Source organism: Plectrocnemia conspersa, unplaced genomic scaffold (assembly GCF_051122295.1).
Source record: "Plectrocnemia conspersa isolate PC_06_02 unplaced genomic scaffold, ASM5112229v1 ptg000012l, whole genome shotgun sequence".
Classification (NCBI taxonomy): domain Eukaryota; kingdom Metazoa; phylum Arthropoda; class Insecta; order Trichoptera; family Polycentropodidae; genus Plectrocnemia; species Plectrocnemia conspersa.
The window spans coordinates 27,001,105-27,028,013 of record NW_028277176.1 but is presented as its reverse complement, the minus strand read 5'-3'; the positions used below and the strand labels follow the sequence as shown (position 1 = coordinate 27,028,013).

The window sequence follows — 26,909 nt, the reverse complement described above, 5'->3', positions numbered from 1 at the left end:
CAAATAAAATTTTCAGTTTTATATAAAAACATTTAAAGATAATTTGTTTCGAAACTCAATAATCTGGGTAGGTGCAGTTTTGGCCTCCACAAATCGAGTCTGCAAGCTTACATAGTAAGTCCTGTCACCTTAATTTTTTTTTATCTTCTCACTTGGCTTTGTATTATTCATACTCATTGACTGCTGACTGTATTCTCCCACATATTCAGAGGGTTAAAGTGATGAATATATCGTAACATCTGAGACGTGCTCTTGTGTGCTTTATTACATTCCAATTCATTATTCATTTCTGAGCTCATGCCATATTCCCAAATCTCCTAAGCGGCATATGTTTTATTCTTTCTTTCAACTTACTCACAAAACGTAGTATTGTATATGTGTATCTATATGATACATGCTCTCGCGTTTGTTTGTGTTATTCCGTCGTCGAGAACCACTCCGGGACAATGTCGTTTACAGATTGGAGGGTCGGCTCGTCTTTGGTGCGCTTCTTTATATGGTCCCCTTTACATCTGAGCCGCTCTTCGATATTGGTATTGCACGAATGTTTGCGCTTTTTTGTTATCCGCTATTGTGTGCTGAATCAAGTCGAATCTTATGACGCAACCAGCTCCGTTTGTGTCTACAATACTCGGTAAATACACAATTATGTGAAGCAATGGTTTTAATTAAACAATCTCAGAAATCGAACGAGAGAGGCCAGACAAGATTGCCACGAGCATGAGTTTACTATAAATTTATATTCTTGAACAAAACAACGTCATGATCAAACTACGTAAACTATTAAATATTAAGCTAGCATATACTAGCAAGCAAATATATAGAATGGTTAAAAGGATGAGAACATATATGTGTTAAAGCAACTAATACAAACTAACTAGATAGTTTGTTAAAGTCTGGATTGTTTACAAAAGTTTGATTTGAAAGTATGTAAGCTGTGTGACTATATATAATACATACAAATAAACTACTTAGTAACACGTAACACTAACTTTTAAAGCTAAAACGATTAAAAACCATATCCATTAAATAATTGCTGTAATGTTTATAGAACATAAAATGTGTAATACATACAACGATATGATCTACATTTTAATTTAAAAAAATGAACATCAGATTACAATCAATGTAATCTAGCATTAAAGCTATGCTTTCATTTTATAGAGAAAAACAAACATTACGAAACACACGATTTATTTTCCAACTGAGTTTTACCGCATTAACGCTTTTCCATATATGTACATATATACATATATTATAACAATGCTGATTTCATAGATATGACACGTGAAATTAAAAGTGATTCATGAACTAATGAATGAAAATGTATTATTTAATTATAGAAAATATTAAATGGCAGTCGTTTTTAATTCTGAATAAAAAAATGTATTGTTCGTTGTATTTTACAAACCACAATTATCAATTAAAATTTTTAATTATATTTATTTTTCACCTAGTGAAAAAAAAAAGAACAAAGAGATGTTTAATATAATATTGAAGTAAAGAAATTTTATATAACACTCGAGAGTCGCTAAGTTTTTGCTAACTAAGTATTCACCAATCGAATTAAAATTAATATTTATATGTAAATGAAACTGGTCGTATTATTCTATTTTATATATTTAATGTATGCATAAACTAATATTTTATTTAAGAAGTAAATTACTTAAAAGATTAATTCTTACCGATAAATTAAATGATTTTTATTCGAAGAAAATAAAACACTTATATTTTACTTTAGAACATGACATTATGGCAGCTGAAGTGTGTCACACAGACAAAAAAAACGAAATTTCAATGGCGCAGTAAGCCAGCGAGATAAGGGATGACTCATTCAGTTATACTAATTGTTAGTCACAAAAAACCTCTGCTATAGGAGACAAGTTATAGCAAAAAATTTGAGTGAAGTTGAAGTTGAGCGCAATAGCTCAACGAACCCGGGCCCTGGGAAAACAATGTAATATAATTTCTTGAATCGACTTAACCTTTTTATGCTGCAAATAAATATAAAAATTAACCACCGTTACGAAATATTTTAATTAGGCGTTAAATATGATCCCCCCCCCCCCTTTCAGCAGGCCTGTCCTCATAAAGATCCTGATTCAGAAAAGACTTGCGCCTTTCAGATTTCAACAACGCCGTGGCATTGGCTTAACGCAACAATAGATTTACATATGCAGTAAGAAAGATGATAAAGGAGTAGACATATAACGTAAATTAATCCAATATACGTATCACACGTATAACACAAACACACTTTCCAGTTGACGGACGCTATGTACGTTTCAATACACAATGTGAATTTGCATGATGATATACGAGAAGTCATAAATTTTCATTTCCGCGAAAAACCGACAGCACCTCTAGCGCTTTTCAATCAATAAGCGCGACAGCCGGCTCATCAATCCCACTTTGGAATTGACTTGCCAAAATAATGATAATATAGAGAGAGCAAATTGAGAGTAGTTTTGATTGTCGCCAATTGACAGCAGCGTATGCAGAGTCGGTTAATCGGCTTAAAACGAGGAGCGCAAAACGGTCCCAATGGCGGCCGCCGCAAATGACATTTCAATTCAGACTGACGAGATTACTGATACGTGTTTAATTCAAAACGAGTGCATAAAGATTGGATGAAAATTGTGACGGAACTGCCAGAGAAATCGCATCGTATCGCATTCGTTCAATTTATTAAAGTATAGGCTAATACGATGTTTGTAAATGGACGCTTTTGAAATAGAGTGAATCGGAGTAACGTGGCACGACAGTTAAATCCAGCTTTGATACTGTCCCGAACCTGGACAGCTCTATAGGGTATTTTGTAAGCGATTTCAAGAACTTTGACAGTATCTTAGTTTAACATTCATCGTTATAAATGAAAGTCATTATTTTGATGTCCTGACAAAAAGCAATTGACAATTTAAAACGCCTGAATTTTAAACATACTACATATTTAAAAAAAAAAGTATACTACGTGTAAGTATGGAAGTCTATAATTTCAACTTCATTAAAATTCAAATATAACTACAAGATGCCTAAGCACATTTTGAACTAATTCCAACTTCAGTTTAAAGTTATACATTGTTATTATTAGCATAATTGTTTAGAATGTATGAATGTAGGCAAGTTCTTAGTTTCGAGCTTATAATATTATCAAATGCTATTACATGTTTATTTTAGTTTATTTAAAATAGTTTTACTATACTTATGTGCGGTGTCGATACTTTTAACATAATTTAATTACAAGAGCACATAAATGAATTTTAAGTTTGTGCAGTAAATGTAAATATTAAATATATATATAAACAGTTTCATTTGACGATAAAGCTCTTGGCGATTCAACGTAACTACTCGGATGGACCAGATCTGACGATCGAAGTGGAAGCAGTTTGTGTTGAGTTGACGTAAGCTCTTCGTATGTGAAGTGATTTTACTATGGCAACGCTTAAACTTATATATGATTAGGTAAATGATACAACAATTTCCATTTCCGTGCCAATCGGGATTGATTCGGGGCAGAACTAACAAAATTGTGATAATTTTTTGCACACATAGACAAAAATGTAATTTGTTTCTTTGACCAGTCAAACCAATTTGTACAAATTGTAAGGCGACAACTATGAGTGATCGCTACATTCACATATAATAATTATTTTATTACAAACTTGTCTAATATAATACCATAATTGTTTATGTCTACTGTACTCAAATAAAGCATATACAAAATAACACATGTGTTAATAGTAAAAATGTATACAACATTTTACGGTCGACATACACGTCCATCCGAGCATGTAATTCGAACAACCATGGATCGTTTTCGCATACCACGCATACTCTAATTGAAAATACGCATCCGCAGAGACGTCGTACAGTGCGCACTGAAGAAGTTGTTTCTGCTGTGAAGCGTAGTATCGAGGAGGACCCGAATGAATCGATTCGCGATCGTGCACAGAAATTAGTAGCTGTGTCCATCCTGCCCGCATACCTTTCCTCCCCCCATTTCCCCTATCCAACCTCCGTCTCCAAAAAGGATAGTGATGCCGGAGAGCATCAGCAGCTAAATCGCGACGGTCTACCTGTCCAGGTCGTTCTCGTGACGACCTAGGAAGGAGGCCTGGTCTAGCGCCTGTATGCGCAGTATGCAGGCGCGAAAGCCAGGCTATGTACATCCGGTCGCTCATGGGCCGAAACTCCTGAGCCTGATGCGACCGTGGAAGGAGGGCGTGGGCCCAAAGACCTTCCAGCTGTGTCCATCCACTTTATGGAAGATTTTGCGGAAAGGTTACAATATCCAGAATTAAAGCTGCTTGACAGAAAACAAGATTGTTTTTGACCACAAAATTTTGTTCAGCGATGAGGCTCATTTTTGGTTGAATGGCTACGTCAACAAGCAAAATTGTCGCATTTGGAGTGAAGAAAATTCACAAGCCATTATTGAGACTCCGTTATATCCTCAAAAAGTCACTCTTTGGTGTGCTTTATGGGCTGGTAGAATCATTGGTTCATATTTTTTCAGAAATGATGGCGGCCAGAAAGTTACAGTCAATGGAGAGTGTTATAGATCAATGATTACTGATTTTTCAGTTCCCAATTAAATGGCATTAATGTGGAAGAGCTTAGGTTTCAACAAGACAGCGCAACATAGCACACAGCGCGCGCCACAATCAATTTATTGAAGGAAACATTCGATGAGGGCATAATTTTTCGTAATGAAACAGACTAGAGACGATGAACAACTTGGAAGCCAACATTCGCCGCGTTATTACCAGCTGCTCGAAAATGTGGTCGAGATTGCACTTTATTCGAGCCAGCCGCGGCACTCATATTCCCGAAATAATATTTAAACACTAATGACAAAACATGATCTTTCCAATAAAGCAAATACCATGGCCATACCACGATTTTTATGTGTTTTTATTAAATTTTAAGTTCTATACCTTTAAAAAACATGTTAAATATATATTAAAATTACACGTTCCTACGAGATAACTTACTTTGCAGAAATAAATATTATTGTTTATATCATGTATGCTTTTTATTAAAATATTTGCATACATAATGTATTTGGAGAAGCGGCGCTTTCATGGTTTATAAGGATTCTCCACTATAGCGACATTGACTCTTAAAATTCAATGCAATCTAGTAAAAAATTATCTAACTAAAATAAATATTTATTTATTTATTGAATAAATAAATATTGCAATACAGGACATAGCTCGTTTTTATTTTAATTATTCATCCGCGAGATTAGGAAAATCTAGGAAAACTGCATGTGTGATGATTGATCGGATACATCGATTGTATAATAATCACTAATTTTTACCTCCCAGACACAATGAAAATTTAAAATCATCAGGTTTCTTATGGGATTTTAGCAATAATTAATATCGTTCTTTAGTAAAGGCAATAGGTTCCATATTATTATTCTTAAACATATAACGTCCAATAATGTTTTATCATCACTTCAAACATCATATGTATGTACATACATATAGTATTATGAAGATGAGAACATCAATATTTCAAGCACACGGCATGTCTGTATAAAGACGGAAAAATCAAACTTCCAAAGTAATCCGAACGCTTTCGAACAGAGCTTTATTATGTCAGCCGAGCACTCAAACGTTGAATCGCGACAAAAAGAGAAAGAGAGTTGAAAGGAACGTTACCCTTCCGCAAACGAAGGGATTTTTTTCCGCGACACCGCCAAAAGCGAGGAGTCATTACTATCAATTTTCTGATGTTGCCGAATGTGCGCTTTCGACGGGGGGCCAGAAAAAATCTCTAACGCCTACCTACTTCGTGTAGAAAGCCAAGAATCGCTGACGGAGCCGCTCGCGCCGGTGTCAACGCCAATATCAGACGTGTGTTCAAATAAATTTTTCGCAAGACAGGAGAGGAGATTTTTGGGCCGACAGAAAGAAAGCAAATAATATAAAACGCGAGCAAATAATAAAAAACGCGAGCGAGAAATTTTTCAAAAAATGCTTTCGACAGGTGGCGAGTATAAATTTCTTGGCCAAACACAACGAATTTTTTAGTTTTCTTTGTTTTTTGGTGAAAATTACAACGGGAGAAAAAGAAAACGACTGGAGTGAAACGAACGATAAAGCCACTTTTCGTAATGTGTACAAGTTGTGAAATCAACGACCGTTATAAGCCGAGTGGAAAACCTTTTAAAAAGGTTCGCGCTAATGACGAAAACGTTTTGACGGCGCTCTCTATTGACGCGAGCTTTTCATGAAATTATTTGTAGCAGATAAAATGTACACATTGAAATTCTATGAATACTAAAAATACACACTTTTATATATTTGCTTCTAAATAGAGGCGTCGAAGCGTTAATACTTGCGTCGCGTCGGAAATAATGCATGTGCCACAACAATGATAAATATTTACATATAAAAAAATAGGTAAGTAATCATTAAAACCAGTATTTTTTATAGCTAGATATATCTTACGTACTTACATAAAATGTTTAAAAAACAATATGTAGACCAGAGTTTAATATAAGTAAATAAAGATAACCGATTGAACCATTTTATTAAATTTAATAATGAATAAAGTCAAAACTAACAGTACGTGCGAATGAAAAAATAATTAAATTAAGATCGTACATCGTTTTTACCTTTAAGAAAAAATAAATATATCTACACTGCAGCGATTCGTACACGACACCAGTCGATAGACACTTCAGACGCGCGTCTGAAGTTTCACGAACTGTGCCCATGAACCTAGCAGCTGTCTAGAAGCACGCCGCATTTTACTACCCTCTTCAACATGCGGTATGGGTATACGGTTTACACGCACGACGGTGTATAATACGCGACACAAACCCAGACTATTCACACTCGACTCCGCTACACATCCAACGCTCGGACTACTACTTCGCTACACGAATCTCTTAGACCACGGACTTACGCCTCGTCTTGTGTTTAAAAAAACACCTTCAGAGCGCGACCGAAGATCTACTATCAAACTACGTACGATCTGTATGCTTTAAAACATAGTGCTAAATATGCTCTATCAAGGGTTTTCAGCCTGTACTTTATAATCAAACTCTTGCAGGTAAGTTATATTTTCACTGGCGTTTCAGTGATATAATATCTAAATACATTTACACCAGTAGATAAACATATATATTTTTACTAGCGAAAATATAATTTAACTGATTGGCGTTAGTGTAAATTTGACAGCTGCGTTAATCACAAAATATTTTGTGTTCCAACGCAAACCTAAGCCTAACCTAACCTAAACGAATTAACCAAGCCTAGCATGACCTAATGATTTTGAAAATACATTTGGGTTTGGTTTAATTAATTTTAAATATTGTAGTATTTTGTCGAACGATGTGTCGTCACAATTCTGTGAATCTTTAATCATGTGAAAATACACTGAGTTAGTAAAATTATATTTATATTAGTGAAAATATAACTTCACTGGTAATATACATTTACTGTAACATAGACATAAACGCAGGAAGCCCGTCAAAAAAGGGCAATAAATAAAGCTAAATTCGATAAGTGTATTTTTACGATACACATGCATTGTATAATACACTAGAGTAAAGAATATAAAATATTAACAAAAGTGACAACAATAAAAACATTCCGCCGCTTGACGTAATGCAATTCAAAATACAGCACATGAAAAGAAATTCGCCATCTTCAACGTTACGTAATTTTAAACAATCAAAATCAGTATCATAGATACTTTAAGACATGTATCTTCGTAGTCAGACAGTTTCTATATATATACATTTATTTTTTAATGTATATAAATCATATTATTGAGAAAATATTTCGGTAGGATGTGATATTTACTATAAGCATTAAAATCATTAAATATTCATTAACTAAGTAAGTGTTTTCAGGCATATTAATAAATATAATATAAACTAATAGGAAACTCGCAGAAAATGTGAAACAAACTTGTAGTTGAAAAAAATACAGTCGGACAGTATGCAGTGCAGCGTAGCGCAGACGTTTAATTGCAAAGCTAACTTTGGCGAGAGCGTCCGAGTGCTCCGTTTATTGTCGAAGAGGTATCACACAATAAGAAAAAGTGGAAGGCAAAAAAGGGAACCGTGTAGCGAGGAAACTCGTAACTCTGGTGTCGATGTCGGTGTGAAAACACCCTCGAGATTCCGCTAATTAACAATTCTTGCTAGGCGACGAAGCCTTCCGAGCCGGAATGTGCTCGTGATAAAGTGCATCGTCCACTCAACGCGATGCTGAGTGGAACTCGTGCTTAAATTATGAGGACTGAGTATACATACATAATTCACAAATAGATATGAACTACCGTCTTAGAGCAGATATTATTTTTTAGAATGCATAAGACGAATCGATTTTCATTTTCCACTGCTTTTACAGATAATTTATAGTCGCAATATTAACTAGGATCGATAACGCATTGAGATATCTACATTTTGTATTGTTAACAATTCCCCAATACTATAATAGGTAGAGGCAGTATATCATTAATCGCTACGTATTGAGGTTGTTTAATTTTTACATTGGCCGCCATTTTGTAAAAATAAAATAAAAATGTATACAGAATGTATAGGGGAGGGGGTGCTCAGTAGTTCTATACGATACTAAAAATTGAGTTTTAAATCTTCAAAACCAAGCAATTAAGATCGTTAACTCTACTGCAAGTCTCAAAATGGCTCGTATGGGGGTCCGATCGAACTGCTACATCGCTTGTTTTGAAGCAAAAAACTATTTTTTTTATATTTTATTTAGATGAAGTTTAGGCTCAAAAACGTTTCATATATAGGGATCTTTTCGTTAAAATTTAAGCCTACTGAGTTACGAGTGTTTTAGACTTGTCGCCATTTTGCAAAAAATTGACACATTGGATTTTGCTAGCGATTATATACAGCTTGCTTAAAAATTCTACACTGTCACCAAAATTTAACTTTAAATCTGTATAAATAAGCTTATACTGACCATAACTATATTGCAAGTCTTATAAACGTATGTATGGTGGGTCAATGGACTCATAACACTAAACGTGTTTTGGAAAAAAAAAACTTTTTTTTTTAATTTTTAATTTTTTTAAACGGTATCATAAGTATATTCGAAAGCTCTATTTTTAATCAAAAATTCAAGTCTATATCTTAAAAAGGAACCAAATACTAGCGTTAACTATATGCCAAGTCGCATAAAAGCACGCATGGGGGCCCGGTCAATTTACCATAAAACTTGTTTTTAAGAAAAAAAATTTTTTTTTAAATGTAAATTAACTGAACACTTTTTACATACGACATTTTTCAGTAGGATTTGATTTCGCAAACTTATGACACTTTTAAAGCACAAATAGTCGTGAAAAAATATTTAATTCTACTATAATATGCAAGAAAAAATTCTACTAGAAAATATTATATATACAAAAACATTACTACAATAAAAAAAATACTTGTAGTTTTTATATATACAAAGAAAATGATATTTTTTTAATAGTATTAATAAATATTTTTACCTATGTATTTACTTTGTCTCTAGGATCTTTTTTATATTGTATTATGATTTTTTAAATATTTTAAAATAGCTGCCATTTTTAAACAGGATGACGGTTTAGGGTTTCTCAAACTTATCTGAGATATTTACAGTGGAAACTTTTTAGAAAAGTTTTATCCAAATCTAATAAAAATTATGGGAGTTATCATATACATATGGATATATAAAAAATTAACTTTATACTAAAAGGTTTTATTATCACCTATATAAAACGAAGAAATTGTATTTAATTTTCACGAAATTTTGAAATAAAATATGCTGAGATATATAGACAACAATATGCTAAAGGTAAAAAGGAATTATTTAGCTGAAATCTAAGTTATTTTTGTGTATAATAATTAGTAGCAAATCCAAATAAAATCTTGTCTATTTTCGAATATTTCCAGTTTCTGTTCGACGACAATGACTTCAGTCATGCCTCATTTGTCATTTAATAAATTACAATCAAAATATGTTATTGCCTTCCTCAATTGACGATGTTGGTATTTTACTTTTGTTGCATTAAACGCGCTCGTAGTAAAAGATAGCATCAACATTTCAAACGTGTGTGGAATGTTTGACGTCGTTGAATGCGAGAAGTGGCAAGCGCTTTACCAATGGTTGCACACGTCTGTTTAATTGCATTCAGCCAACAATTTGTACTTGGCGTATTTGTACTTAATAAATAAAGGAGAGGAGTTAAATAATACCAAGGGAGCTATTGAACGGCCCTGTCTCAGTTCTGGACATTGGTTTAAAAAGTTTTCATCGAGTTTGCTCAAGAAAACTTTCAATTACGCTTAAAGTTGTGAATTACTTAGTTTGACAAGAAGGTATGTTCAAGAAATTGATCTAATTAATAATACAATTTACGAGAAAACATAAATGTTACATTTAAATAAACTGCCCTTTGTGTGGAAATATTCATGCAAAAATTATTTCGACTATTGCTTTTTCCTTTGAAACTTTTTATAATCCTCTCGGTTTTTACTATGCTGAAAGTCGCATTCGTTCTCGCCAACTTTTTTCATGCAACGTACGAAAATGGTAAAAGTTTTAGAACGTTTTATAAAAATTTATACATATTATTAAAGGAAGGGAAGTGGGAAAAATAATGGTAAAAAACAAAGGGATTTACGACTGCGGGAAAGTATCATTACATAAATCGAGCGTCTAATTAATCTACATTACGTTACTTTACACCATAATATAGCACATTTATTATAATTATTATCGTAATTGAATAATAATTAGATTAGAAACAACCTCAATACGTGGTTTTCAGAATGAAACGAATACAATATGTCACACGTTAGAATTGGTGATAATGGATCTTAAAAAGACATCTGATATAGTGAATCGCAAGATTCTGAGAGTAAACTAAATGCATATGAAATAGGATTTTAAATTTCTTCTAATGTTAAACAAAGATCGAATCTAGTTACATTATTTATTTTATTATATGCATGAATTATATTACAATATCTTAGATAAAAATATTAAAATTAACAAGTACTAGTTTATAAATGAGAAAATGCGTATTTCTTAAATAATTAATAATAATAAATGTTAATTAAAGTAATAAGTTTATAATATAATAAATAATTTTAAAATCAACTAAAACTTGGCTTAACCTATAAACTAGAAATTGAGAGAAACAATTATGTTTTTCTAATTAAAAGTCGTAGGCTTAAATCTCACATGAATAGATCAAGAAATCAGAATTAGTTATTTTTATAATTACAATTTTGATCGGTCATCACAGATAGAGGTTATAATAAATTACTATATATACAGATTTTTATTTAAAAAATATAAAAAAAGCAATTGAAAACGTCCACAGCTGCACATCATTAACTGGAAAAATGAGTAATTTCTAGAATTTCAGCAATTACGAAGTATTTTTTCCGTTTTTTTTTCTATTAGTTATATGACAATGCCTATTATGAATAACATAAAAATATAAGTTTCTCAAAGCAAAAAATAGTACAATTGATCTGTGGATAATGCAATGATATATCGGCGAAAAAATAACAGAGGTACACAAATTAATGTTTTTAGAGTTTGTAGATTTTTTGGGTTTTAAGAATTTTAAAATTTAAATATATTTCATTACAAATATGAACAAATCTAGTCGATAAGTACCAAATATTTCTATGATTCCTATCCTGATTTTCAGAATTATTATACGCAGATACAGACTTTAACTAGACAATTAAAAATAAGCTGTTACCCAACTGAATTACCACAGTTAGGGCATTCGAACCGGGTAGAATCGGAACCGGGTACCCGGTTACCCGCCAGGTTTTTCATGAAACCGAAAACCGGGTAATTTTTGACGGGTATCCGGTTAATTTCATTTAAATATTTTTTTCCATTACTTCAAATTAAATGGAAGAGCCGAATCGGCGTTCTTAAACGACTAACGACTTTGAACGACAAAAAAAGGGACAGCACTTAGCGGCCTATAGATTTCGAGATAAGCGAATGCATAGATAAGGATTATTTTGAAAGGATGCAGTTGTAAATAAAATTAAATTTTAATGCGTTGTAGTGTGAAAATATAACACATTAGATTCGTTAGTGTTTTTAAAATACAACTTTTTACAAAAAGAACATCACTAAAATAACCTACATATAATACGTATAATAAATACAATCATCTAACTTCTTTTATAATTTTAATAAAATTTATTTCCTTGGTATTTTTCATGTGCAATTTGTAATATTATTGCCAAATATGTGTTAAAATATATATTTCGGTTTTGTACTGTTACACATGTATGTAGTATGTAAGTATATGTATATATGTACCTAACGATGAAATGTAAAGTATTAATAATTACATAATATATTGATTTTATTTCAATACCTTATTTTTTTTAAAAATGATATTAGTTATTAAAGTAAAATTAAATATATCACGTCATATTTAATCAAAGATTCAAATATATTAAAAATTAGACTCTTAACGGCCTACAAAAATTACCCGGAACCGAACCGGGTACCCGGTTGTTTTCCGGTAAATACCCGTAGAACCGGGTAATGAATTTGGCCGGGTAATTGGATGCCCTAACCACAGTAGACGATTGATAACTATTGTGGGCATTTTAAGTTTTACCAATTAAAATGGTGTATAAGCTCGAACATTTTCATGGGGAATATATTTACAATAGAAATATACTTCAGAACTTGACACACAAGCGGAGCACGCCGACAATGCGACCGAAACGACCCATAGACGCCCGAGGAAGTAGTCGCTTTTTACTTCAAACCGGACCAACTAAGAAGTCACCTCAATCCCAATATTTTAGCCCGATCTTCGAACCGATTAAAAGACTGCGTGATTCAGTACTATGACAAGAAGAAACATGTATATTAACATATAATTGAAATTGCGCATATTGTACTGCCCCATATTATCCTCCTAATACTGTGTAACTATTTATTACAACGGCATTTTAAGATGTAAAAAAATCACACATGAATTAAAAAATGTGCTTATAATAACTATAATGAAATCCACAAAATATGGCAGTGATTTGCTTAGGAATAATATATTAAAGGTTTTTATAAATCTTTTTACTTTATAAACGAGTAAAATAAAATGTGTATGTACTATATTTATAGTAAAAAGAGCACCTATTATAACTAAATTGTAGCTCATATATACTTAATAAATAATAAATATGCTAAAAAATGGAAAATGTACATTTTCATATAGCATTTTTCAGTTTCATTAAAAATAGTGCACAGCTCTAGTTAGTATATCACAAAAGGTTTGCATGCCTTAAGCATTGCCACTGTTCCAAGAAAAGTTTTTATGAGGTTTTCCGCAATTTGAACAGCAATTGCGCTTCTACATTTTATAATAAGTAAAAATAAATCTCGCTCGTTGTTTACAGACAGAAAATGAAATAATTGCAGTTTATATTTCACGTGCATTTATTCTCTGATTAAATCGTTCAAAATAATCCAATCTTTCTATAATATTTAATTATAATATTTTAAAAGCTGTGAAGATCGGCGCCCAGATTTACACTCCACCTTCTTGCCGTTAATAGCATAATGCATTTATAATAGACACCCTAGCGTCAAACTTGTTAAGTAACGGCGAGCGATTTTTTATAGCCATTTTCCATTATCGAGCGCGTACCGCTTACATAATCAGATAAGGCTTGATTAATAAACGCCGTTCACTCGAGCCAGTAAAACTCTGGGCATAAATACTCGAGAACTCGTTAAAGTTCAAGTTAACCGTGCCGCGTGAAAATAAAAACGCAATATCACCAAGTATTGCTGGTACGTGTAACGAGAAAATATTAACCGGATGCATCCGCCCCCAAAGGGCGGAAAAGTGCAGCGGGTGCTTTACGTCAAAACTTTCGAAAATCTTGAATTTATATAATGGTAAAAACTTAATTATTTACTTTGAACCACTTGAGGAAACAAGCGTGATAACTGATGTATATATTTTATTTTTATTAGAATCACCCAGTGCCGTTTACGATTGAAAATAAACATGTGACGGGTGTGTGGAGACTTGACATTTTAATAATATATTACCCTACCCGTACCCACGCAGGTTTCGAAGACATAAGAACATAATGTGTAATATCTTTTACAGAATGCTAGTTAAATTATGGTTTTCGGTCCACTATTGTCAAGCAAAAATAAATAAAAATAATTGTATCAGTCCACGCCATCATTATCACGTAAGAGTACGCGATCTGCGTCGCGTCGCTTGGCACTCCATCTGGCGGTTATTAAAGCTGCCACATTAATGAATATAAATGTTATTAATATGTCATTTTATTTCGCTATTTTACTGGTATTTAATTCTCATTCAATAGTATGCCTTATATTTAATATCAAATAAATTTTGCGACCCCATAAAAGTTCCCGAAGGGGTCAGGACATTTATAAAAAGTATAATGGCAAATGGACCATAATTTAGTTTGAATAAAAAATACAATGGTGTATTCGTCAATTAAGTTATCGACAAGACAAAATTAAAATGTCGAATTAGGTGCAATAAGGCAAATTAAAATATTTGCGAAATATTTGTGTGCAATCGTATACTTATTGATCAAAAAAACTTATTGACCAAAGAAATGTGTTTAATACGCATAAAATGGTCTAATCGATACAAAAGCTGGACTGTTTTAATTTGAGAAAGAATGATGCTCTTTAATGATAGTAAAATATTTTTTACGGCTCAGGTGTACTACACCGTCTGTTCCAAATCCGCGAGGACAGATCAAAAAACAAATAGAAGACATCTGTTATTTTGCAATATTATATTAATTTATTGAAAATACACTCCTTCTGCGTCAATACAGCGCTGGAGACGACCATAGAAAATTTCGAAACAACTTTTGTAAAAATAAATCCGGAAGTGCCCTTTTGGACGTCGTCAATGGTGTCAAAGCGTTTTCCCTACAACGCTAACTTAATTTTTTGGGAATAGCCAGAAGGCATAAGGAACCAAAACAGGTGAATACGAAGGGTGGCTGAGCATTACCGTGCCTTTATTGCCAAAGAATTCGCGTACAATCTTCGCTTTGTGTGCTAATGCATTATCATACAATGAGTAACTAGCGCCAAAAAAATTGGTAGAGTGTCAGAACCTAGATCTACAAAACGCATGACACAACAAAGATATAGCGCTATTAAAACTGGATATATGACTAATACAATATAACTAATCCTCGCAGATTTGGGACAGACAATGTACATTTTTTATTGTATATTTTGTCAAGGTGACGAAAAATACAACAAAAAATGTCTCCAATCTATTACGCGAATTCAACAGCGTAAAATGATCTGTGGGTTGTCTCTTATATTTCGGAATGGGAGGTATCACTTTTTCTACGGATTTTTTTTCATCCCTTCGATTGGGCTTAAATTTAGACTGAAACATCATTGTTTTTTTTTTTGTTTATTATTTAATTAGTGTATTAAAAGAGATTACAAAAAATATTATAATTAGTTTATTAAAATATAAATAGAAAATAATTCTTAGACTGTCCCTTGAAGTCTTTAGTTAAGCAAATAAAATAAACCACGCTTTTTGGAAAAATTGTAAATAAAAACTACCTTGAAAGAAAGTGGTAATGCTGAGCGTGCTAATTATAGAATTAGATTACAAAAACAGACGCAATTCGCCAAAACCTAAAACAACAATAATGAGACGCGTGAGCCTATAAGTTTCGTAATTGAAAATCACTGGCGGGGATGTTTGTGGCTACCGTTTGCCACGCCAAAGGGTTAAGCGCCGCTTATCTGAAATAGATAAGAACTGCATTGTAAGATAGTGGTGACAGCCCGACGTGATGCAAATCATGTAATCACATTATTAAAAACAAATAAATGTTCAACAAACAATATATATTCGCCTTCCAAGAAAGTGGTGACTACAAAAGAATTTTTGATTTTATATTTTTTCTTAACATCCAGATTTTCATCAACGTTATATTAGTAATGCTAAAGCACACTCCAATCTAGTTATTAAATTACCATTCTTGTGAGATATTCGTTATCGTCTCATCATCTAATTATACCAGCACAATAGACTAGTGTATAAGTCGGTAACTAATACCAGAAAGACCTGGGTTCGAATTCATTTGAACCCCAGTATTTTTATGCTATTAGTGAGACAGGTATTAGTAATTATTATATAATAACTATTCCGTTTGATCATCAGAGTATCGTGCTATTATATATAAATATGTCATGCCTAGTGACATATATTAATTTTAAACTGTAATAATAGTTTATAATTAATAAAATAGATAAGTACTGATTTACAGAAATTGATTTCAGTCTGGTGTTCCAGTACTTACTTAGTACTAATTTATTGTGTTTATCTTGTAACGCCTGTAAATATTAAAAAAATGTTATATGGACGATTTTATCGTTCCTTGCAAGAAGCTGCCAGAATATTACTATCATACTCCACTACTCACAAAGATGAATATCTTTTTCGACGCGCGATCATCAACCCATTAATTTCTTGTAACATTTCAGGCACAATAAAATTCGTATAATAGATGTATTAAATCAATATCTACACTAGTGTAGTACATTAATTAATACGTTAGAAATGAAGAAAATAATGAGTCATTAGCATTGCCATTTTACAAATCAGTGTAAAAAACTGTCGGTACTCTATCTAAAGCGACCATTCGAAGACTTGAGCTCATAGAAAAAAATAACCCACCCGCAGATTACCTAGCACAGTGTCTGCGGATCAAAAGAGGGCTAATATGTCACAGAAGTCTCTCTCTCCGTTGCTGTGAAATAACAAGCAACCAGCCAGCGCCGGGGGAGGCTTTTAGACAGAGTTACCTGTGCAACAAAGGGGAGTAAACGCAAACATTAATTAACATCCTCCGTTGTGCCCGCATGTCACTGGATACTGCCACTACCCAACGCGCTCGTCTCTATGTTTCTTTGGCACGAACGTCGTGTCACTTTATCAACCGTGTCCACGTCGGACGGACAACTTCGCACCGGGCCTTATCGACCGTGGGCACTGTCAAAGCAAAGCAAAACCAAACATGGCTATGATGTATAGACTAGTCTCCGATAATTACCGTAATTCTGAAACGCAAATAAGTACAAAGTTTTTTTTTTTAATTAAAATGTTCAAATAGGAGTTCTACACGGTTGCATCTTTCACCCCATTTAATCATGAAAAAGTTAATTACAACTGAATTGGCAGAGATTTGTATTAATATTATGGTTATATAACAAACGTAAAAGGGCATTGGCTCCGCCGAGCGGTAATTGTGGATTCATCATTGGTTCGAACCGGCATTGTTTCCTCATTTGTCCGCTGACCGCACCCACTTTATTGCGGTCGGATAGTTAAACAATTGCAGTCGTTAAGCTCGCGAGATATATTGCGGCGATAGGGTCTTTCGGTGTTTGCAAACGACCCGGTGTGTATCCCCCGTACTTACACGGTTAGCACGCTTCGGTTCTACAGTTGGTAATTTCGCTCAATTAGGGATCGCTCGCATTGTTTCCCGATCTTGTCCGAACCGCTATCGGCGCAGTTTGCCGCTTTTCGGGAGCCTTTGGTTGATTGGTAAATAGGTTCGTGTAGTCGGGTAAAACCAACGTGAACATCGAAGGAGGAAGAGAGAGAGAGAGAGGGAGCTAATACACCACTTAAAAGTAATTAACCAATTTATTGATTGGAGCCTTACTAGCAGATCGTCTTTAACAATATTATAAATGTAAGTATAAAAGTTTCAATTTTATTACTCTTTTGTTTCTTTCTATTTATTATTTTTAATACATTTTTTTGTTTTTTTAATTTACATTTTTAAATATTTTATACAATTTTTTTCTAACATTTTCGCGTAGTGAAAGCTCATTTCGTCGCGTCACGTATGTCACTAGAGTTATAATTTATATAAATGCAAACATACGTAAAAACAGCGTAGTCCGTACAATCTAGACTGGTGCCCAAAGACCGCGGGTTCGAGCCACGACTGCAGACTCAAATTTTTATTGATTAAAATGCGCTAATATTAAAATCTGACCAGCTACAAATTGACATTCATTGATTATAAATTATAAAACACATTATTTTATAATTAAGGACGGAATAGCGCAGTCCGTAACAAAATACAAGTTAAAAATAATTTTTATTTAAAAGATGCATATATCTTTAAATAGAGTATATATGCGTTCGCATATCGTATTTACAGTATTATTAATTTTTTAACAAATATATGTCGGTACATATGTAAATAAGATTACATGTAGACTCGATGTACACGACAGGAAAAGATTAGTTAAGCAAGAGTTTATTTGAACCTAGAGTTTCTAAATATATGCGATATTTTCAAGTATTCGAATATCAAATAAAATATTTCAATACGTCAATCTAAAAAATCGAAAAATACAGGTCCATACATATGTGTATAATAAAAAGTATCATAACCATCTATTTTTATTTTAAAATTGCATTATATGTTTAAAAAAATCATTTTATATATTTCTGCTGCTGAAAAGACTCATATAGTTTATGTGAACTTTATTGTCCATAATGAATATAAATTACAACACGGTATTCTAAAAATATGTAATATTATAATAAATTACTTTAAACCAACATTATACGCATTGCTTTAAAAGAAATAGAAAATTTAATACCAGCCATTGCAAATTCTACAGCTGCATAATATTAACTGAAAAATATGAGTAATAACTGTTATTTCAGCAACTAAAAAGTTTTTTTCCATTATTTTTTTGACTACTTCTTTGTAAACTTTCAGGTTTTACATGGCTAGCATGAATAATTTACATATTTATTTATTTTTCATTAAATCTTCCGTTGGAATCTGACATGCGTAAGCCCAATGCGTTACAACAGGCAAATCTGTACTAGCTGAGCAAGTCAATCGAACATAATGAATACCTAAAAGTAAGTATTAACCACCAGACAAAGACTGGGAATTGCTGACATCTATATTATTAATTATAAATTATTATGTGCTATAAAATTTATAATCAACAGATAATAGCGCATTTTTATTAATAAAAATTCGAGTGCCGCTGATGAGGCTAGAACCCGCAACATCAGAGTTACTAATCTGAGACGTTACAGATTACGCTATTCTATCATTAATATAATAAGATATATTTCGAAAATAAAAACTGCAGCGATTCATCGGGGTAGGGAGGGGTGTAGTTGACTACCTTCATTGTTGCATTTCTTTTTTAGAGTTAAATTAAAAATTTATTAAACAGTAAATTATTAATAATTTCAGCAAAACTCTAGTACTTTCTTAAAGTTTTAAGTTGCACATATACCTAAAATTTACTCGGTAGATACGATTCAGGAAATATGAAACAAACATAAATTTAATTTATTTTGGTAAGGTTAGAGTTTGAAGCAATACGTCCTGTATTTAATTATATAGCTAGTGTTTTATTCGAGAGCTATTAATGGAAAACTTATGATGAAAATGAATTGCTTATTAATAAATATTATGGTACAATATTATTATAGTAGACTTATTCAATCAAGTACAACATTTTTTTCTTACTTTAACAAGGAAAATACGCCCGCTGATAATTAACTAGCCTTATAAAAATACATGAGAATGATCTTACCCTTACTTTAGCTATCCGATAAGTACGAGCGAAACCCAATTATTGAATATTCACGCCCCATATTCCATTACTTGATTTGGCAGCAAAAAGGAAAATATTGTCAATAATAATAATAAAAGTAATTATTATTATATTTTAATAAAATAACTTGCACGTTGGTTGGTGTAAAATAAATTAATGAAATAATTTTTCGTAGTAACATTTTACAGAAATTATTAACAATGTAACGTTGAATTGAGCGAAAAAGAAAACCAAACCATTTTCAATCGAAGTTATAATTTCATTAAAATATTCATTCAAAGTCGGGAAAATTCATAGCCGGTTGAAATTCTTTGTAGTAAATTTTCATTTTCATTGCGGCAAATCTGACTGCAGAAGCATAGCGCCGATTTAATTTAACCTCGCGATGCATTTCAAAAAATAATGTTTACGAACAAACAACCGTAAAAAACCATTTTAAAATAGTTGAACGAAGAAACTCGGACGACAAAAGTTATACGAAATTGCAGACACAAGAATTTACGGCGTACTTAACGTTGCAGAATTGTATTCAATTTCGCGTCGCGAAAAGCAAACTGCCGAGATTCTTGCGGAAGAAGATGCAGAAAAAACATTTTCATACATCCACAGAATACCGTAGAAAAAACATACATAAAATTACATTTTAATGCTTGAGCAGACGAAAAGCAACATTTCAACCTGCATCGTATGAACTCACACAGAATTACTCAAATATAAATACCCATGACAGAGTAACCCTAGCGTGGTAGATAACGACTCAATTTGCAAAGTTAGCCAATGGGAAATTTTCAGTATCAATGGACACAAGACCAAAGAATATAATAAAATAAACTAAATCAAAGTACATGAACTTTTTTAACTGTCCACATATGCTACATGTGGCGTATTAAGGCGAAAACGCTCGCGTGTCGTATTGTGTAGCTGGAGCATTATGCGAAATTTAATCACGAATTAAACCGGCCGTGCGCCGCCATTCAAAGAATTAACGATTTTCCATCGGCTCACGAGAAGTAATAACGCAAAACGTCAATTTCGGTACGAGCGTGTTGATGTTCGTCTAATTGCCAAAATTGTTATGAATTTCATAATGTATGTTTTGAGCAAAATTCGCGAGCATAATTTATATGCGCAACGAGGCGAATAATTACGCCCGTTGTTTAAGCTCACAATAATGGCATTGAATATTTATAATTAATTAAATTCAAATTCTGCCTACAAAGTCACACATAAAAGGGATTGCTCAAATAAGGTCCTGAAAACCTTACCTTAAACTTTAAAAATAAAAACGTTTTTAAATAGATATTTATGGAGACTTAGGGTAATTTTCGCAAGCTTGGAACGACATAGAGGGAATTAAGAATGAACGTAAATCAACCCTTGATTCTATTTATTGCCGAAAATAAAGACGACGAGACTTAAATGTAATGAAATGCATTTTTATATGGAACCCAGGATATCAGTGAGACGTTGCTTTCCAGTTAAATAAAAATGCAAATATATAATAGTATATTTTTAAATTATTTGTTATAATAAATAATAATTATCTATGTGACGCTCTTGCTTACCAAAAGATTTTCTGATTATATCAAATTTTTGCATCACGTGAGTTCAGTTACGAAACAATGTTTCTAAATTACAGAAACCGTTTAATGATAATAATATATTGACGATAATTTTTTTGCATAGTTTTGTCTAATACATCATTATAGTTATTATAAATTATTTTTCATATACTATTATATATTACAAAAAATACAATTTCAGGAATAATCCTGTTGTTTTTTATTATCTTTCCAAGACGTTTCGCAAAAATAATATTTTGCTTCAACTGATGATTTTTTCAGAGTAGCACGTTTTATTTATTCGCAAATTTGTTTATTCAAACTAGTATAGATATTTTGTTTTTTAATGTAAAAAACACGTTAATTAACACAACCGATTTACGGTTATTTGCAAACTGATAAAGCAATTAGTTAATACACATTATGAGACATATTAATAATGAGCCACAATCGAATTTATTGTTGTAAATTGAATATTTTCATGTTTGCACATTATATTAAATTGAATTAAATAATTTATCCGTTAGAAGATTAATATTTTTTCTGAAAAAATCCGGAATAATTTCACAAAAAAAATATTTTACATCAGATGATTTTATCAGAGTTATGAGCTTATTTTATTTTAATCTTTTAACTGTGACATTAAAATGACTAATCTGTAGTGGGGACTTTATTCTCGCTCTGACGGGATTTCTCGTCACGTCCATTACAATTAACTTGATTACGGAATAAGTCGTCATAATTATTTAAAATGCAGTCAATTTATAATTTATCGTCATACCCAAAGGAAGCAAAAAGAAAAAAATATTATTTTTATATAAAAAGCGACAACGTCACAAATAAGCGCGGACAAATGAGTGTGTGTCAAAAGAGCGCTGCATTATAAGCGCTGCGTCATAAAAGCGCTTACCAAAGTAGCGCTGTAACAAAATAGCGTGCGTCAAATGCGCAGACAGTCATATGAGCGTTTGACAAAAGAAAGCACGTCATAAGAGCGCAAAAATACTTGAAGAAAATTAAATAATATATATTTTAGAAAGGATGTATACAAAATATAAGTAAATTGTGAAAAATTTACAAAGAATAAAAAATTAATATTTTATGTGCCAGAGCGTATTAACGATTAAAATGATTTGTCAATGAAAACATTAATATTTATTAATTATTACGTACATACGAAAGTATTGCTCCCCATACCCATACGTACGATATACTTATATATTTTGTACTAAAATGAAACGCTGATTTTAAATTTATCATTACATTTGTTCTGTAATGTTTCATTAAATTGACAAATAATTTTCGACTCGACTTGCAATGTATGCGTACTGTTATAGGGCAGGTATACCTTTAGGTATACCCGCCAGCCCTTTTTTTTTGTTATAAAAAAAATAGCAAATAAAAATATCGTGAAACTTTTTTTGATAACATATTTTTTAATTATATGCGATAAATAAAATATAATAGTTTTTGGGTTTCATTGGTTCAATGAATTTTTGGAACTTTTAATTTGTATATTTTCTAATTGTTACTTACACGACGATGCCACGAAACTTAATTCTGATCATCTCAGAAGGCGGGCACACGTGAGAATACATGCTTTTACATCTACAAGCTGTTTATGATAAAAAAAAACTTAATTTAAAAACACGTTTATTTGATTTTTAAATTTACCCATTTGCAACCCTTTCATTGTTTATATAAAATTCAACAAATGACTTACACCTATCTATAAGGATTAATCTTCTTAACGTTAGATAAGATTTATTTATAAACATTTATCGATAATTGGTGCAGCTGATAAATAACAGTTTTTCAATATGCGTGCCGCCGAATAGATTTTAGAGTTTAGCAAATAAGTAAGATAAGAGGAAAATAATATGCTATCGATAACCAGGTAAATAATCCATACCAAGGAACTGGACAAAATAAGAAAATATTGGACAGATTTATATTTTTTTAACTGTCTTTGTTTTTGTTTAACTGTAACTGTTTTTAAATGTGGATGACGAGTTAACTCGTCATCCACATTTATTTAAGAATTTTCTATCATAAATTTATTCGTTAAGAACTCTAATGTAAAACCCTAATAAAAATAAGAATGTATAAAATCATTATACTATAACAGCATGGTCTATTGCGATATTTAAAAGAAGTAACTAAAATGCATTCAAATTTAAATGTTAAACCAAATCTTACAACTGAATATTCAGCTGAAAATATAACAATATTTTCAAAATTCTTCGAGAAACTGTTTCAAAATAATTCTTTATTGATGACTTTTAAATTAAAGCTACTACAAAATGTCTTATGAAAATATCTTATGATTATTAAATCCATACTGATTTACTAAAAAAAACCAAGCCATGTATGGAATAAATTGATCGCTATCAAAATACAACTTAAAAATCATCTAAAAATTAGCCAAAGCTACATCACATTTGATTAAATTTAGTTGATCTAAAAAACATAAATACATATTTTAACAACATGCTCATTGTAACTGGGTAAAACTAAACGAACAATTATCCGTCAACACTAAGCAAAAAACTTTTACGAGTGTGCATACAAACAACAGCCTTAATATGTACCGCCAGAAGGAAATTCGAAAGACAAAGGACTAAAGACATTACGCTAAAATTTCCTTTCCGGCGCAATCAACAATTTAAAAACTGGATATATTGTAATTTAAGCAATAAAAAATACGTACTTTTAATATAATTCTCCGTTTCTTAAAAACACGAAAAAGTCAGTGAAAACCATTTTCTCGAATGATTACTACTGTTTCTAATTTAAAATTAAGCCTTAAAATAATAGAAGGAGAATTGCTGATCTCCTCCCATTTCTCCGAAAAATCATTACCCTTGAATTTTCATGATTTATTAATTTAAAAACACACAAGAATTCCTAACCAATGGAGCTCGAAAGCCATAGTACGATCCTGAACCCTTAAAAATTAAAGTCCTGAGAAAAGCGGTCTTTCCACTGATGTAAAGCAATTTTAGATACATTTTGTAACGTTATTATAATATTTATTTTTTGAATATCTTAAATCCCTCGGGGCCTGTCAGTTACTATAGCAAAACAATTCGCCTTTTATGTCATGTGTGTAAACAAATCGAGCTCATTAGACGGCGTATTCGCGTAAACAAATTGTCAGCGGCAAACATTAAAAGAAAATGTCAATCTGAAAATTCAGTAGCAGGTAGATAGCTCACAAAGGTGGGTTCTCGTTAACATGACAAAAGAAAAGGCTCTCCTTTGGCGAGGCGAAATTTATTATTAAAGAACCCCGCGAAAAGCGGTATTGTTTACTAGGTTGATAAACATTAAAAATTAAACACACCACCGGAGATAAATCAAACCTTTGCATAGCGAAATATATTCAAAATTTAACATAATTTTCACATTGTGGAAAGATTGGAGTTTGAACGAGCCAAATCCCGCCGCTGCATCCGAGCGCCGGATTATCTCTCTATACGGTACACGGGTACAGTTTTCGAATGCGAAAGGTATTTTTATAACTTGTGAAAATGTGAACTGAATGAACAAAAAGGGCAGACTTGATAAACAAACTGCTGAAAGAACCCAGAAGGGATGATAATTGAACGCGAATGTTTTCGTGCGGTAAACACGACGCGCAAATTAGAATGGCGTTTCGGAGATACTTAATTAAAATGCGATACAAGAAAAAGTGGGCCGTGCGAGGGAAATTTTTTGTTTTTATTAAAGATCGTTTTGTATAAAATGTGGGCAATTTTAAATTTTGCGAAGAGTTGTCGGGTGTGGTCTTAATCGTTATAGGCTGTAAAAATTAACACGTTCAAAATATATGCTTGATTAAAAAATGTAAATTGTTTTTATAATGAAGATCTTCTTGTACTAGTGTTTATTTTACAGTAACAAATAAAAGGTAAATACTTTTTTTAAACTAAACTAATATCGCCTTATTAACAAAAATTTAAAAAAGTCGTATGAATTAATCAGATCTTTTTTTATAAATTATCCATAAAAATTAATAATATTGTCGTATTCCGAAATATTATTGTATTAAACGGCTACTGAGTGTGATTGTATTTTATAAAAATACAGTAATACTTTTTTTATGAAATGCAAAAACAATATTGTTTTATGAAAAACAGATACAATGTTATTCAAAACGGATTTGCATAAAACATATAAACAAGGATAATAAAAAGGGAAATTTATTTAAAAAAACACGCATTGAATTTAAAAAAACTGCGGTTCTATAGTTTATATTTGTTTATGTTAAGAATAGCAAAGTCTTTTAAAACTGTATATGTTAAAGCGGTTTAAATGTTACCAGACAATTTGCTATTGTCTGGATAAATTAGCAAGGTCGTCATTCTACGGAATCCGAAGATTTTGACAGATATTTACCCCTTCGGTCTTATTCAGATTTTTTTGTGTTTTGAAACTGTTAATGGATACCGTTTAATGAATATCCACTAATATACGTAATTGTTTGTGTTACGCCGATTAAAGAAAAAACATTAAAGAACACAAAAATATCAATTAGTATTATAAACTTTTAGCTAGTCCTCGCGATTTATGATGTTTCAGTAACACTCCTTTGTCACAAATCATCTCTCGTTTTCAAACACTTTTTTCTACGATCACAAAGTCCACTGTTCCTTCGAACCCTCAATCGTATGAGCTATTTCGATGATTTGGGACAAAAACAGACTTTTTGTAGACATATCTTTATAGACTCGACAGATTTAAAACTGGTAAAAATTTGGAACGTCATAATTATGTGAAATGCACGTCAATATAGATTTTGTACAAACATGGTTTAAAGTGACTTTTTAGTGGGTGGTGTTTATGATAAATAAATAAGTAAAAAGCCATCCGTTGTCACTGATGACTCATTAAAAAAATTAAGAATAAATTCGTTTCGATGGGCATTTAGCGATTAATGAACAATGTTAAAAATATATAAAACTAGTTTTCATAAAATATTTAATTATCGGAAACTCTGCGCGCGTTGGGAGCTAAAAAGGAGAGCAAGCGCGACTTATATTACGTTTGAATCGATAATTTCTCAAATCAAAATATTTATTTTACATAACTTAACATAATTAAAAATTTCTATATAAAATTTAATCATCATTTAAAAGCACCTGAACTAAGCGGGGTACGTTAGTACCCCATTTTCAATGTGTTTGCTATATATTTTTAATTAGTAGTCATTAAAATTTATATGTATTCCTATAATAGTATACATATGTAGTATTGTTTTAAAATTATATATGAATTTTTTCCCAAAAATATAAATTTCTCAACAGATTGTAATATAAGAAACGGCATAAAAAAGGCAGTAGTAGTTTTGCATTACCAACCAGGGGAATTCTTAACGCATGCGATAAAATGGCACTATCCTATTATTGTGTAAGGTTAACCAGGTGGGCAATAAAAATGTTTATGAAGATTAATAATATGGCTCCATCTATCTTAAATGGACGATAAAATACCAAAGAAAGACGAATATATGGGGTCCAACCGTCCCCCAGTTCGCACACGGTGCATTTTTTTTCTAAGTTCCGTCCGCAAAGAATTAAATACACAACACTTAATCAACTTTAACCTCTAATTTTGAGTAAGTGTCTTTATTCTTCTAATTGTGCAGTACAATTATTATAGTATCATTATAAAAAGTCAATCACTT

General features: G+C 31.8%; 1 protein-coding gene across 1 annotated transcript in view; it reads right to left on the bottom strand.

The window, feature by feature from the left end:
• ttv (exostosin glycosyltransferase 1 ttv) overlaps positions 1-26,909 on the bottom strand; it is a 264,636-nt gene that overhangs the window by 164,078 nt on the left and 73,649 nt on the right. The window lies entirely within an intron of this gene.